The 16575-nt window shown below is 49.9% G+C and overlaps 1 protein-coding gene across 1 annotated transcript in view; it reads left to right on the top strand.

Moving 5' to 3' along the window:
- Positions 1 to 255: 255 nt before the first annotated feature.
- The window catches only part of LUZP1 (leucine zipper protein 1), a 97813-nt gene continuing 81493 nt past the window's right edge, over positions 256 to 16575 (top strand). Inside the window, exon 1 of the mRNA XM_004592381.3 lies at positions 256 to 521. The gene's annotated coding sequence lies outside the window, so the exon portion shown is untranslated. The remainder of the gene's footprint in view (positions 522 to 16575) is intronic.

The raw sequence follows: 16575 nt of genomic DNA, 5'->3' as shown, positions 1-16575 counted from the left end.
GCGCATTCCGGGCCGGAGGAGGAACCTGACTTCCCAAGGACGCGATTTCCTGGCTGCGCTCCCGGGGAAGGAGCGGAGCGCCGGGTCCCATCCCCCGGCCGGTCCTGCTCAGGAAACGCGGAGAGAAAGCCAGGAACCAAGCTTGCCAGGCCCAGCGGCCCCTCCGCGTCTTCCCTCCTCCCCGGCCCTCGCCTGCAGGAAGCCGGCTGGCGGGAACGCCCTGCCGGGTGGGTGGGAAAGACCGCGAGCGCGCCCGGCACGACTGCTTCCCAGGCGCAGCGGAGCCGTCACTGCGGCAAACGCGCGCCCCTGCCCGCGCCCGCGCGCCTGCTGCAGTCCGCGCACCGAGCTTGCACCGAGCGCCGCAGCACGAACCGGGCCGGCTGCAGGAGAGAGGCGGGAGTTCCGCAGGCGTCCCGCGCCCCACCCGGCAGCCCCGTGGCTGGAGCTGCGCTGGGGAGAGGGGATAACAGGCAGCCCTCTTTGGGGGAGGTGAGACGCAGAGGCCTGAGGGTTTGTAGGTGAGTGGTCCAAGGTCATAGCCAAAGAATTGCGGGGGTCGGGAATCGAAAGCGCACTCGCGGTTGGCGGGGATGGGGGGACTCTGAAGTTTGTGCCTGGCATCTGTGTGGCTCGGGTCTACACAGGTTCGTCAAGGGGTTTGAGGTGGAGGGGGGGTACGAGGATTCAAAATCACTTCTGTATCCTGGAGCTACTGTGTCGGGCAAAACTCGCTCCCTCCTCCCCAGTAAGAACCAAGAAAGAAAAAGATGGAGGAGAAAAGGGGCAAGTCGGAGGAATACCGTGTGGGGCTTTGGAGCCTGACATTTCTGGGTTAAACTCCCAGCTGACTGACCTTGAGCAGGTTCCTGAACCTTTCTGAGCTTCCCATCACCTCCTCTGCGGAGCCTCTGTGCCCTGGATTCAGTTAGATCCCCACACTTCGAGCCCCAGAGCACCTGGCCTGATGCACTTTGTACAATTCTTTTTAAAGATTTATTTATTTTTATTGCAAAGTCAGACATACAGAGAGAGGAGGAGAGACAGAGTAAGACCTTCCGTCCGGTGATTCACTGCCCAAGTGAGCGCAATGGCTGGTGCTTTGCTGATCCGGAACCAGGAGCCAGGAACTTCCTCCAGGTCTCCCACACGCGGGTGCGGGGTCTCAAGACTTTGGGCCGTCCTGGACTGCTCTCCCAGGCCACAAGGGAGGAGCTGGATGGGAGGTGGAGCAGCTGGGACTAGAACCTGCGCCCACGTGGGGTCCTGGCGCATTCAAGGCGAGGGCTTTAGCTGCTAGGCCACTGTGCCGGGCCCACTTTGTACAATTCTTATCAAGTGATGCTGTGCCACCTTCTCTTGACTCTCCATCCTGTCATTCCTGGGTCCAAGGCGGCAGTGATGTCCGGCAGTATTACCCGGGGTGTAGTGCCCCACACATATTGGATACTCAGGCATTTTTTTATGAAGTCAGTAGAAAGATTGGGGGAATGGAGGCAGGTGTGCCAGATTGCTGTGTGAGGGAAAGAAAGAGATCAGAGGCAAAGCGGGCATTATTCTCGTCCGTGAAAAGGTGCCAGGCTCCTGGGGCAATGGGCTGGGTTCAAAAAAGGAAGCCCGAGCTAAGTGTGCTGAAGTGGAATCTACACAGATTGGGGGGGACAGCAGCAGAAGATCCACAGTGGGACTGCTGCCAGAAGAGCTGCTACCACAGCTTCTCTTTGTGTTGTATGCCTCCCTTGCATGAACCATCTGGGCGGATACTTACCTGGTGGGGCCTGGGAAGCTGCTGCTGGGAAGAGCTCAGCAACCTGCCCAAGGCCACCCAACCAATAGGAGGTGAGGGCACAGCTCTGGGGCTGCGAAGTGCAGCCCACTTCCTCCTGGGCTTGGGCTTCCACGTTGGGCAGGTTGTGATTGTCTCCCGCAATGAGGGACTGTGGGCAAGTTCTCTGACCTCACGGAGCCCTGTAAGCTCTAGAAGATTGTATAAAGTATGCAGTGTGGTTCAGGGTTCATAACTGTTTGTGGAATGAATGAAATAATGAATGAATATATGAATGAAATGCATGCAGTGGTGATTACCTTGACATTGGGCTTAAAATCATGCCATGTTGGGGAGATTGTGGGAGCATGGACTGCAGTGTTACCCCTTCCCACTCTTACTTTCCAAAGATTCCCAGGAGGCATTGCTACTGGGCCAGCCCCCTCTTGTGTTAGAATGTGTTGTTTACAAACCAACGTGCCGGAACCAACCCTGGATTGTTAGCTTTTTAAAATCTGTGCTTTCATGGCTTTGTTTTATGACAAAGTTACACATGCTTCTTGTAAAAAAATTAAATTTCAGACAGGTATAAAGAGGGAAAGTAAAACTGCAAGTTTGGGCACAGTTCACAGAGCATGATGACCTCCTCTTACACGACAGGGGCACTGGGTGAGGGGATGCTCATATGGCTAATAAAGAATTGCTGTGCATCTCTGTGAATTTATTTTTTTAAAAATATTTTATTTATTTTTTTATTGCAAAGTCAGGTATATAGAGAGGAGAGACAGAGAGGAAAATCTTCGTCCGGTGATTCACTCCCCAAGTGAATGCAATGGCTGGTGCTGTGCTGATCCGGAACCAGGAGTCAGGAGCTTCTTCCCAGTCTCCCATATGGGTGCAGGGTCCCAAGGCTTTGGGCCGTCCTTGATTGCTTTCCCAGGCCACAAGCAGGGAGCTGGATGGGAAGTAGAGCTGCCAGGATTAGAACTGGCGCCTGTATGGGATCCCGGGGCATTCAAAGTGAGGATTTTAGCCGCTAGGCCACCGTGCCGGGTGATCTCCGTGAATTTATTTCAGAGGAGATGAGTAGTTGAACTGGTGGATTGAGTGAAGATGATCACCCTCAGTGAGGAATGTGGGTGGGTACCACACAATCCACTGAGGAGTGTGTTGGGCCTTTGATATGGCAAGTAGGCACCCTTTTGGGACACTGCATCCCATAGCTGAGTGCCTCTGTTCATCTGGGTCCTGGATTTGCTCCCAATTCCAGCCACCTGCTGAGGTGCACCCTGGGTGGCACAGGCAATAGCTCCAGTACTTGGGTCTGTGCCATCCATGTGTAGCCCCAGATTGAGTTTCTGATTCCTGGTTCTTGCCTGGCCCAGCCCCAGCCATTGCAGGCATTTGTAGAGTGAAACAGCAGATGAAGGATTCTTTCTTCTCCTTTCCTTCCTTCTTTCCTCTCTTCTTTCTCTGCCGTCAAATAAAATAAAACATAAACTAACCCAAGGAAAGAGAAGAAGGGCAAATGTCTTTGCTCTTGTTGAACTGGGGCATCCATGTTCTTCTGAGCTTGAATGCTGCTGTGGGTCAACCCCTGGACTCCTGACTTCACAGCAGTGCCCTTATCTCTGGCCTCCCAATTCCCAGGGATGAATTATAACAACACTTTTCCTGGTTCTCCAGTTTACAGCTGGCAGATGATTGGACTTTCAGTTTCCATAATTCTGCTAGCCAATTCCCATGATGTCCTTCCACATATACACTGCTACATAGCTTATTGGTTTGAACTCTGCAGGACCCTGAACAACATGGACACAGAGAAAAAAAATCCTTCTGCTTGGAAATCTTCAATGGGTTTTGCCAGGCTTCCTGGTTGTTCTGTTGGGAGTCTTTCTTTTGGCTGACACACTCAGAATATAATAATGAAAAAGTAAAAGTCTTCTAGTTCTTTATATTCTTCAAATTTTTTTCCTGTGTATAACCCAAGCATATTTTATAAATTATAACTTTGGGATTCTACTTCCTCTGCAATTCTGCGACTTCCTCTTACCCTGTTTGCTTAACACCAACCAGTAGATGTGTTTCTTGCCTCTCCAGGCACGTCCACCTCATTTCTGTCGCTGATGGAGCTTCGGGGGGGAGAGGGGGCTAGGCTGTCATTTACATCACTCTCAGCTCAGAGGCCAGCAGGTGGAAGGCTTTAGTGGGAGGACGTGTCGAGGTAGTAACTGCAACCACCACATCCTGGCATGAGCTAGGTGCCAGGCCCTGTGCAAAGCTCTTCCACATGTGAACTTACTTCATCCTAATAGTCACTGTGTGAGACAGGTACTAATATTCTTCCCAAGTTAAGGGAATCAGGATTCTCGTTAATGCAGACTTGAAGCTCAAGGTTGTACAGTTAGTGAGTGGTGGGGCTGCGATTTGAATCCTGATCTGTCCTGTGCCAAAGCTTTTGCTGTGAATGAATGGGATCCTAAGTCCCCGCATTCACATCCCTGTATCCCTTCTTCCCTCTGTGGTTCTCCCTTCCAAGGCTCTCAACTCCTGAGATCAGCCTCAACATGCAGGAGGCCCCCAGCAAACTTCCTTCCCTGGACCCCAGACACCCTGTGACGATGCTTGCTTTTCACAAGGATTAGCCTCTTGGAGCCTCTATTCTAAAAAGAAGCCACGGTGTGTTACCGGGGCCCTTGAGAACCGGCCCAGACATCCCAGGACAGCCCCTTGCCTGTCTGGAGCAGCAGCAGCAGCAGCAGCGTAGGAAATGGATGAGAACCCGGAAACCCTGCCCCTCTCCCCACAGGCTAGGGCCTTGCTTCGGCTCTGCTGGAGGACTGCGGAGACGCCAAGGACAGTTTAACACAGATCAGCATCTCCGTGAGGAACGGGAGAGGGAAAAGGCACTAGGCAGAAGTGGGTCAGCTCTGCGGCAAAGAATGCGCAAGGAGGACTAGCAGCTTTCCCTGTTTTGGGAGGCGTACAGCGTGACAGGGTATCCTGGTGCCTCGAATGTCAACCTGCAGAATTCCCCTGGGGTCTAGACACTGCAGGGCTGGCTGCTATTCCCACGGCAGGGCTTGGCAGGGCCACTTTCAGCAAACCTTTTCCTTTCTCAGGGCGTTAGAGTGTTTAGCTACAAATCCATGGGGTGGGTGTGTTATTATAGAGGTGCTGGGTGGGGTTGGGAGCTGGAAATAATACTGATGATGATCATGGTGTTGAAACGGAGAATGGCAGTCACACTGAAGAACGGTGTGCCCGATGCTTCCCCTACAGCATCTCATGTGATCTTTAAGAGCCCGTATAAAACCGTCCCCATTTTACGGATGAGGTGACTGAAGCTGAGGGAGGGCTAGAATGAGCCAGAACTTGGGTATCTGATCCTAGGATGTGTTTGCCCTCCATAAACATGTATGGCTTCTGACTCAAAGAAAGTGCTAATATACAAACAGCAGGTCAGTTTTATATGCATTGTAATATTCGCATGCTCACAAGAGTCCCACACAATGCTGCAGTGCACAGTTGGCGTGGGGCAAGTTGGCTTTTGGCTGGTGGAAGGGGGGCAGGCAGGAAACCAGGAGGGCCTGTTGGTTGAGATGAGAGGCGAGGCAAGGCAAGAGCATGAGCAAAGGCGCAGATGTGGGAAAGCAGTGGGTGTACTAGGGGAAGTTTGGATAAACTACAGCGCGTGTGTGTGTGTTTGTGTGTGTGTGTGTGTAAGGTAGCATGCAATCATGCCAGGCCACGGCTTCGGCCTTTATTTCACAGACAATAAAGAGCTTCCACAAAGCATCTCTCAAGAGAGCAATCAGACCACTGCAGCCAGGGAGGGAGCAGCTCTCAGCACGTCTGGCCCATTAGTGTACCAGTGTGTTAGTGTGTGGGAGGGTCCCCCTGGCAGGAGGCAGTGGCTCTGGCTGGACTGTGCTGGGTGAGGGTCTTGGGCCTCCTTCCAAGCCTTTCTCCACCCTTCTCTGGCCCTCTGCACGTAGCAGTGTGCCTGTAGGAACTACATCAGAATTGTTAGACTTCTGGTCCTCTTGGCACTGACACCTTCATTTTGAAAGAAGTGAAAGTGAGGAACATAGATGCGGAATGACTCGTCTCGGATCACACAATAAGTTAATAGCAGATCTGGGGAATCGGGACGCATGCCTCCGGGGTCCAAGCAGAGTTTCTTTTCTGTATTTGATGAGCAATAAAAGTTGTATTTGTTCAGTGATTACTGCATACTAGGCACTAGGCTAAGCACCTTTCCCTGGATTATCTCTTTTAATCCTCACAACTCTCCTGAGTGTAGGGAGTCTTGTCTTCCATTTCCACGTCCCATGGCGCCTAGTACAGGCCCTGGGCACCTGGCTAGGGAGGCAATAAAAACTTGGCAGAGTCCAAGGCAAAGCTTGGGAAGGGAAGGGAAGGACGGAGGGGGCGGGGCCCGGAGGCAGCCCCGCCCCCGTGCGACCGCCCCGCCCTCCGAACGCTGACGCCACAGCCTGGCCCCGCCCCTCATTGTCAGTCCCCGGGAGCCGGAGGAGGAGCCGGCGGCTGGGAGCCGAGCGCCGCAGCCCTGGGCGGCCGGGGAGCGCGGGCCGGAGCGGACGAGGTGAGGGGTCCGCGGGCGAGCGCGGGAAGCAGAGGGCGGCCGGGACCCCAGAGGGGTCGGGGCAGAGCCGGCGGGCGCCCCGGGAGAGGGACGGGGGTGTAGAGTTGCAGGGGAGTTTGAGTGGATGTTGCAGGACGAGCTCGAGAGGAGAGCTCTTCGGTGGCGAGACCTTGAGAGAGTTTCGGGAGTTGGAAGAAGAGGTTCTGAGGAGAATTTTTCTTGTGGAAACGGAGGAGATCGGTCCTGAGGAGAGACTTGTGGGTGGTGGGAGCGGGAGATTTCTGAGAGAAGAAGTGTTCGTGGGGGGAGTGTGGGGGAAGGACAGAGACGGCGAGGGCACCTTTTTCGGGAAGCGGGGAAGAGTTTTTGGGGTCGAGTTTGGGGTTGACCGGCACGGGAGTGGGGTGCGCGGGCCTGGTGGGGGCGGGGCGCGGCGCGCGGGTCGGGGAGCCGGCGGCGCGGCGAGGGGGCTGCGCGGGGCCCGGCGGGCACCGGGGAGGAAGGAAGTGATCATACAGGAAGAGCCCGGGAGCTCGGAGCGGGAGGCGGCAGGGAAGGCGGCGGTGGCGGCCGGGGAGCGCGGCGGCCGGCTTGCGGGACCCGGTGCGGGCGCGTGGGCGCGGGCCGTCCGGGGAGGGGTCCCGCCGCCGCCGGTTGCGCCCGTCCCGCGCGCGTCCCTGGCGCTGCTGCTGCTGCTGCTGCTGCTGGCCTCGCGGCCAGACCGCTGGGCCGGGAAGGAATTCGAGGCATTCGCTTTGTTTAAGTTGCCAGTAGACAGTCCTTAGGACTAATTAATGGTGGAATCTGCAGGGGGACGCGGCGAGCCGGGCCGCCCGCCGCCGCCTGCCGCCGCGGTGAACTTTTCCGCCCCGCTGGCCGGGCGGGCGGGGAGGCGGCCATGGCTTCCCGAGGCGCAGGAATGAAGTGCGGTTTCTGGGGCCGGTGGCCTCTGGCTGCCTGGGCTGCCTTGCAGGGGAAGCCGGCGTCCCGGGGCGGCCCCGCCGGGGACTTGCAGAGCCACGCCGCGCGCTCTCGGAGGTGCCTGCGGTTTCTGCTAATTACCTTGCAGGAGGCTCTGCGAGAAAGACCATTTTGCTCGCGAGCATCTGTTTCTTCATCGCGTCAGCCCCTTTCCCAACCCCGCGGAGCTTGTCGTGGCTTGTTTGGGAAATGCCGCGGCCAGTGCTCAAGCTGGAGGGGTGGGAGAGGGGCGAGTGCAGGCACCCCCACCCCCGAACCCCTCGCGATGTGGTTTCCAGAAGGCTCGAGGCTGCGTGCACCTTCCTTCACGGACTTGAATGACCTTGGGGGAAGAAAGACTGGTGATTTAAGCTCCTGGTGGCTTATCCGTCGGTTTGGAAAAGAGATACTCCGGGGACTCCCTTGCCTTTGGGAACTATCTTGGGGTGATGGTGGTGGGATTGTTCGGGGGCATTTTGTCCTCAGACTGCTGCAGTTCTGGCCTCAGGAGCTGGGCTAGTGGCGAAGCCTGAAGAATGCAGATCGTCTAGTCAGATCTCACTTCTCCAGGTTAGGGAGGGAGGGTTCGGGAGTTGAGCTGGATATTTGCTTTCAGAGAATCCGGACAGTGCGTTCCAGATGGCTTTCTGTCACCTCGTGTGCAGCTTTGGTGGCCTGTATGTGGCTTAATTGAATAAGCTCAATAGGAAATTCTTCACAGAAATAATTGTTTTGCTCAGAATTCCCCTTGGGGCAGATGAAGGTTTTGCTCAATTTACTCGGAAGAATTTTCCAAGATTCTGAACTTAAGTCACTTTTCTAAACATAGTAATAAAGTTTGAAAAATTGGAAATAATGGGATGAGAGAGAATATGTGCAGTAAAACACAACAAATACAAGTTTCTTGTTGACCAGTGAATAATAGTGTGGATTGTTAATTAGCCATAATTACTTGATGCTTCTTTAAAAATTTTTTTTATTGGGGCCAGCACTGTGGCATAGTGGGAGAAGCTGCTCCTGTGACACTTCTGTTGGTTTGAGTCCTGGCTGCTCTGCTTCCAATCCAGCTCCCTGCCAGTGTCTTGGGAAGCAGGGGAGGAGCCCAAGTGTTCGGTGCCCTGTCAGTCACAGGAGAGACCCAGATGAAGTGCAAGTGGGTAAACACCCCATTTTTTTATTTAAATTTATTCGTTAATTACATTGTGTTGTAATTTCATAGGAACTGGGATTCTCCCCCCACTTCCACACACCCTCCCCCCATGGTGGGTCCCACCACCCTGTTGCATAACCACAGTTCAAGTTCAGTTGAGATTCCCTCTCAGCAAGCATATGCCAAGCATAGAGTCCAGCATCTTATAGTCCAGTCAAATTCAACTACTTATAGGGGAGACCCTCTCTGGTCTGAGGGCAGAGCCAGCAGAGTATCATCCCAACACCCCATTTTTTTTTTTAAGATTTTATTTATTTTTATTGCAAAGTTAGATATATAGAGGAGGAGAGACAGAGGAAGATCTTCCCTCATTCCCTAAGCGGCCGCAGCGGCCAGAGCTGAGCCAATGTGAGGCCAGGAGCATGGAACTGCTTCCAGGTCTCGCACACCAGTGCAGGGTCCTGAGGCTTTGGGCCGTCCTCGACTGCTTTCCCAGGCCACAAGCAGGGAGCTGGATGGGAAGTGGAGCAGCTGGGACAGGAATCAGTATTGCCCATGTAGGATCCTGGCTCTTGCAAGGTAAATGAATATTGAGCCATTGTGCCAGCCCCGTTATTTATCTCTTAACATTTTTTAAAAAAGATTTATTTATTTTTATTACAAAGTCAGATATACAGAGAGGAGAGACAGAGAGGAAGATCTTCCGTCCAATGATTCACTCCCCAAGTGACTGCAACGGCCAGTGCTGTGCCGATCCGAAGCCGGGAACCTGGAACCTCTTCCGGGGCTCCCACAGCGTGCAGGGGCTGTCTTCGACTACTTTCCCAGGCCACAAGCAGGGAGCTGGAAGGGAAGTGGAGCTGCTGGGATTAGAACCGGCGCCCACATGGGATTCCGGGGCATTCAAGGCGAGGACTTCAGCTGTTAGGCCGCAGCGCCGGGCCCGATCTCTTAACATTTTTAAAGCTAATATTTGACAAAGGAAAGCACACGGTACATAGAAAGTGTGATCTGCCAGGAAGGGCTAAGGTTATTTTTTCCTGGAGCCAGCACAGTGGTGTACAGGCTAATCCTCCACCTGCAAGCATCGGCATCCCATAGGGGTGCTGGTTCATATCCCAGCAGTTGCACTTCCCATCCAACTCTCTGGTTATGGCCTGGGAGAGCAGCAGAGGATGTCTCAGGTTCTTGGGCCACTGCACTCACATAGGGGACTGGTAAGAAGCTCCTGGGTCCTAGCTTCACATCAGTTCAGCTTTGGATATTGTTGCTGTTTGGGGCATAAACCAGCAGATGGAAGAGCTGTCTGAGCTGTCTTTCTCTGTAAAAAATCTGCCTTTCAAAGAAGAAATATTTTTTTATAAGATTTATCTATTTCTATTAGAAAGTCAGATATACAAAGAGGAGGAGAGACAGAGAGAAAGATCTTCTGTCTGCTGGTTCATTCCCTAAGTGACTGCAATGACCGGAATTGAGCCATGAGAGTGCAGGGTCCCAAGGCTTTAGGCTGTTCTTGACTGTTTTCCCAGGCCACTGGCAGGGAGCTGGATGGGAAGTGGGGCTGCCAGGATTAGAACTGGCACCCATATGGGATCCTGGTGCGTTCAAGGCAAGGACTTTAGCCACTATGCCACTGCGCTAGACCCAGAAATAAATCTTTATAGATTTTTTTCCTTATAATTGCTTAAGTCACTGACACATTTTACCAGTCTGCTTTATTTGCTTAAGTCTCTCTGAGAATGTGCTGCTGAGCTTCTAGAAGCAGCCCCAATTCTGCCTCTTCGACTTTCTCATTATTATTATTACTTTTTTTTCTGTATGTTGACTGTTTTGCAGTCTACCTTACCTGGCGGTTAATTCATCTGAGAGTGGAAACTCTTGGTTATATCAGCTCTTGGGCCCCCAGGGCCCATTAGCAAATAATAATTAAATTAAAATGTCCTCAAGACTAACTGCTCAGCATTTTGGTGGCTGTAGGGAGATAGTGACTCCATGAGGGAGTTTTCCTCATATACCTGTGGGGGAGCCAAGTTCACTGTGGTTATTGCTGGAGCCGGCGAGGGGCAGGCTGTTGCCTAGAGCTTAGGGTTGTTTCTGCTGAGGTTTGAGGCCTTTCTGTTTTATTATCCTTTGATATTTAGAAGTGGGGGTGTTAAGGAAACAGCTTGAAAATACAGTTAAGGGCCCAGTGTGATTAGCTTAGTGGCTAAATCTTCACCTTGCATGTGCCAGGATCCCATATGGATGCCAGTTCTTGTCCCGTCTGCTCTGCTTCTCATCCAGCTCCCTGCTTGTAGCCTGGGAAAGCAGTGGAGGACTGCCCAAAGCCTTGGGACCCTGCATGAGGACGACACAAAGCCTTGGGACCCTGCACGCAGCGGGAGCCCTGGAAGAATTTACTGGCTGTGGTTGTTGTGGCCACCTGGGGAGATCTTCCAGTGGATGGAAGATCTTTTTTTCTGTATCTCTTTCTCTCTGTATATCTGCCTTTCTAGTAAAAAAACAAAAAACAAAACAAAACAAAACAAAACAAAAAACCCAGAAAGAAATCTTTAAAAACAAAACAAAATACTGTGTTAAAATAAGGGCACAACATAACAGGTATTGGTAAACGTTTTAGGTATCACTGACTTAATCTGTTTCTTAATTTCCAGAGATGCCCTCTTAATATTCTAAGGGATTAATGCTCATCCTGTTGCACAACTCTCTCCTAGATCCAGCATTTGTTCTGTACAGCCATGGTGCCTTGTGTTCGTTGGTTGTGTGAATTACTCTCCCTCCCTCTCTATTTCATACATACCTGGTAATTTGTGTCAGGTTAATGTGTTACTCAGTGTCCCGCTATTCCTGTTGGGTTTGGACAGAACAATGTTTTGAAATGGTATTTTGTTATTAAAAACGTTTAATGTTACTACAGCTTTTTTTTTTTTTTTTACTGGTTTGATGTTTACACAGAAAAATGCACATATTAGAGTGAAATTTGCTGGTTTTTTTCACCTCAGACTGACTACCCAGATTGAGAAAACTGGGTTGCCACCTCAGAGCCGCTGCCCAGTGTCTTGTTAGTTCCTGCCTCCCCTCTATCACCTGGGAAAATCACCGTTCTAACCTTTAACAGCGTGTCTCAATTATTCCTTCTTTTATACTTTGTAAACATCAAGTGAAATGTGAATTATTTGGGGTTTAGCTACTTTATTTTTTAAAAGATTTATGTTTTTATTTGAAAGGTAGGTTTTTCACAGAGAGACAGAAGTCTTCCAACCACTGGTTATACTCCTCAGATGGTTGTACTCTCTGGAGGCTACTTTATGAAAGAAAGAAAGAAAGAAAGAAAGAAAGAAAGAGAGAGAGAGAGAGAGAGAGAGAGAGAGAGAGAGAGAGAGAGAGAGAGAGAGAGAGAGAGAGAGAGAGAGAGAGAGAGAGAGAGAGAGAGAGAGAGAAAGAAAGAAAGAAAGAAAGAAAGAAAGAAAGAAAGAAAGAAATTGGAGCTCCTATATGATGGCTGAATTGGCTACTTACCTGCCTGCCGGCACTGACATCCCATATGGATGCGGGTTTGTATCCTGGTTGCTACACTTCCCCACTTCCCTTCTGGCTCTCAGCTTATGACCTGGAAAAGCGGTGGAGGATGGCCTGGGGACCCTGCACCTGTGTGGGAGTTCCAGAGGAAGCTCCTGGCTTTGGATCGGCTCAGCTCTGGCTGTTGCGACCGTTTGGGAGGCTGAATCAACAGATGGAGGGTCTCTATCTTTCTGTCTTTCCTTCATTCTGTAAATCTGGCTTTCCAATAAAAATAAATCATTATTTTGAAAAGTCTTTGAAAAAGTATATTTCAAAGTGTTACAGAAAGAGAGATAAAATTATCTGCTGGTTCACTCCCTAGATGACTGCAGTGTTCAGAGCTGAGCTGATGCAAAGCTGGGAGCCAGGAGCTGCTTCTGGCTTTCTCACCTGGGTGGCAGAAGCCTAGATACAAGGGACAGTCTTGTTCTTCACAGGCCATGAAGGAGCTAGATCAGAAGTGGAGCTGTTGGAACATGATTTGTCTCCCCTATGGCTGCTGGTATTACAGGTGCTGGTTTTATCTGCTACTCCATAACTCTGGCTCTTGTGTTTGGCTAATTTAATTCAGTGGCCATGTGCATGTGCAAAACTTTTTTTCTTTAGCCTTTGGATGAAATCAGAATTCAACCTTTTTATCCTGACAATAATGCATTCATTGTATTGCCTGGCCTCTAATCTACTGCTGTATCTATAATGCTAATCTTATTGCCGCATTACTCCAATTATGCTCACTTATTAAAACAAATTTTTTGAGAAGGTTAATTCATTTTTATTCAAAAAGTAGTTACAAAAAACCCCAAATATTATAAAATACTTCTTTTTAAAAAAAGATGTATTTATTTTTATTGCAAAGTCAGATATATAAAGAGGAAGAGAGACAGGGGAAGATCTTCCATCCGATGATTCACTCCCCAAGTGACCGCAATGGCCAGAGCTGCGCTGATCTGAAGCCAGGAGTCAGGAGCTTCCTCCAGGTCTCCCACATGGGTACAGGGTCCCAAGGCTTTGGGCCGTTCTCGACTGCTTTCCCAGGCCACAAGCAGGGAGCTGGATGGGAAGTGGAGCTCCTGGGATATGAACCGGTGCCCATATGGGATCAAGGTGCATTCAGCCCACTTCGCTGGGCCCTAAAATACTTTTAAAAATTTTTTGTTGTAGTTTATAATGCTGTTATTTCTCATACTTTTGGTTATTGACTGGCTGGCATTTTTTTTCTTCTTTACGTTTTTTACGGAGGCCTGGAACTCAATCCATGTCTCACTTGAGCCATCAACCACTGCCTCTCAGTGTATGTGTTGGCAGGAAGCTGGAGCCAGGAGCCAGAGGCAAGCTCAAACCCAAGCACTCTGCTAAGGGATGTTGTGTCTTTTTTTCTTTTTTTTTTAAAGATTTATTGACTTTTATTGGACAGGCAGATTTGCAGAGGAAAGACGGAGAGTAAGGTCTTTCATCTGCTGGTTCACTCCCCAAATGGCTGCAACAGCTGGAGCTACGCTGATTTGAATCTAGGTGCTTCTTTTAGGACTGCCACGTGGATGCAGGGTCTGAAGACTTTGGGTCATCCTCCACTGCTTTCCCAGGCCACAAGCAGGGAACAGGTGGAGCAGCTGGGATACAAACTGGTGCCCATATGGGATGCCTGCGCTTGGAGGTGGAGGATTAGCCAGTTGAGGCAATGCACCGACCCTACATTGGTGTCTTAACCTTGAGACTAAATGCCCGCTTGCACTAGTTTGTATCCTAATGGCTAAATTGATTAGAAACTTCAGAATTTTTTTTCTTGGGCCAGCATTGTGAGCTAGCAGATAACACTACAGTCTCCCATATGGGTGCTGGTGTTTGTCTCCTGGCTGCAATTCATCTCCCTGCTAATGGTTTGAGAAAGCAGTGGGAGATGGCTCAAGTGTTTGGGCACTTGCCACCCACATGGGAGGTCCAGATGAAATGTCTGGATATTGGCTTTGGCCTGGCTCCTGGCTCACTGTTGCAGCTCTCTGGGGGAGTGTACCAGTGGATGGATGATTTCCCTTTCTCTCCCTTTCCCTCTAACTCTTATCTTTCGAGTAAATAAAGATTTATTTGTTTACTTGAATGCAGAGTCTCAAAGAAAGAGAAAAAGAAATATCTTCCATCTGCTGATTAAATACCCAAATGACTTTAACAGCCAGGGTAGGGCCACAGGGCCAGGCTGAAGCCAGGAGCTTGAAGCTCTGTCTGGATATTCCATGTAGGTGACAGAGGCCCAAGTACTTGGACCATCTTCTGCTGCTTCCCCCGGTGCATTAGCAGTGCTGGATTGGACTCCAGCTGGGACTCCAAATAGCATTACTATAATGGGATGCTGGTGTAACTGGCGGCAGTTTAATTTATTGAGCTGCAACACCAGTTCTTAGGCTCATTAATGTGGATTTTTTTCCCCTAAGATTTATTTTTATTGGAAAGAAATTTACAGAGACAAAGGTCTTCCATCCGCTGGTTCACTTCCCAAAAGGCTGCAATGGGCAGAGCTGCAGATCAAAAGCCAGTAGCTAGGAGCTTTCTCTGGGTCTCCATGTGGGATACTGGCGCTTGAAGGTGGAGGATCAGCCTGGTTAGCCATGATGCTGTGCCCAGTGTTGATTTTTTAAACTGAAATTCTGCTTAGTGTTTCTGTACTCCAAAGGGCAGGAGTATGCACCCTGAGTCAGTGACTATAGAGACTCAGGTTAGGGTACCAGAGTACATACAGGACTGCAGGACTCCAGGACTGCAGCTGTACAATGGAGACTCCTTTGGAACATGTTACCAGCAAAGTACTGTGTGGCTTCTGCTGGTTAAAGCATCTGATTGGATTTATGAACTGAATGATACAGTAGATATGCCCTCATTTGAACTACTTTCTGATATTTTATTTGGATGTCAGTAATGAAAAACTTGAGCCAGTTAGATCTGGAATCTCTTTGACTTGTCAGTAAGCTCCCTCAGTAGTTATTTGTCCTCTTGTGATGAAGCCAGAAAAAAAAATGTATATTCTTTAAGCCAATTAGTAATTGGGATGATTTAGTACACATTTCATAACTGAGTATTAAATATTTTTTCAGGAAGTGCCTATTATGTATTTTAAATTTGTGCTTATTTTGACTTTTTTTTTAAATTCAAGAAGCAAAGATAGGGCCTGGCACTAAGGTGTTGTGAATTGGACCATGGCTTGTGTTGCTAGGGCTACATATCCAAGTGCTGGTTCAGTACCCATCTTCCTGTGGATGTGCCTGGAAAGATAGTGGAAGGTGGCTCAGATACCTGGGCCTCTACCACCCAGTAGGAGATTAGGATGGAGTTTCCTGACTGTAGTCTGAGCCAGCCTGTCAGTCTTAGGGAATGAACCAGTAGATGGCAGATCACGCTTCTTTCTCTGATCTGCCTTTCAAATGAGCATACACACACACACACACGCACACGCACACGCATGCACCCACCCACCCTACTACCTGCCTTCCTACTGAATTCTCACTGATTTACACCTCATATGCCCATATGGCTGGATGAGGCTGGAGCCAGGAGCTGGAAGCTTAATCCAGATCTTCCATGCGGATGTCAGGGACCAACTACTTGAGCTGTCACTTGCTGTGTCTCGGGGTCTACACTGGCAGGAAACTGGAATTACCAGAAATAGAATCCAGGCACCATGATATGGGGTGCAGGCATTTTAACGGCCAAATACCTATTTCAGGCAAGTTCAGTAATTGTCTTCATGAAAACATTAAGGCAGAGGCACTTGAAGTTTCTGAGAGACAATAGAATAATTTTGTTAGCTTTTATAATCTTATTGCTATCTTTTTATTATTTAAGAATTTATTTGTTTGAAAGGCATAGTGACAAAGAGAGACTGAAAGAGATCCTCCATCTGCTCATTCACTCCTCAAATGGCTGGAATGGTTGGGGCTGGGTCAGGACAAAGCCAGGAGCCAGGTACCTCGTGTTTGACTCCCATGTGGGTGGAAGGGGCACAGCTGCTTGGGGCTGCCTTCTCATGTGTGCTAATAGGGAGCTGGTTTGGAAGTAGGCAACTGATACTTGAATTGGCAACTCCACTTGTTCACTCTCCAGAATGGCTAGACCTTGGCTGACCTGGAGCTAGGAGGCAGGAGCTTCTTCCAGGTCTCCCACGTAGATACAGGGGCCCAAGGCTTTGGGCCATCCTCCACTGCATTGGAAGTGGAGCTGCTGGGGCAGGAACCAGTATCCATGTGGGAAGCTTAGCTTGCTGTGTGTAATTGTGCTTGCACCATGGAGCTTGTTTTAAATACAACTTTCTTTGTTCTGATACTTTCACAGTTGGCTGTTTGTGGCTTATTCTCACTTTTTGACTATTTTTGTCAAATAGCACTTTACCTTTAATGTTAAGCTGTTAAAACTACAAAGTTTGGCTTCTATAGCTCAGAAAACCCCAATTCCCCCATCTTTAAAATAGACTGGGGTGGCACTTGTGATGCAGCAGGTGAGCCTGCTGCTTGGGATATATGTGTGCCGTGTTAGAGTGCCTGGGAT

The sequence above is a fragment of the Ochotona princeps genome, chromosome 2 (genome assembly GCF_030435755.1).
Source record: "Ochotona princeps isolate mOchPri1 chromosome 2, mOchPri1.hap1, whole genome shotgun sequence".
Taxonomy (NCBI): domain Eukaryota; kingdom Metazoa; phylum Chordata; class Mammalia; order Lagomorpha; family Ochotonidae; genus Ochotona; species Ochotona princeps.
The sequence above is the reverse complement of the archived record's forward strand: the minus strand, read 5'-3'. Positions and strand labels throughout refer to the sequence as shown.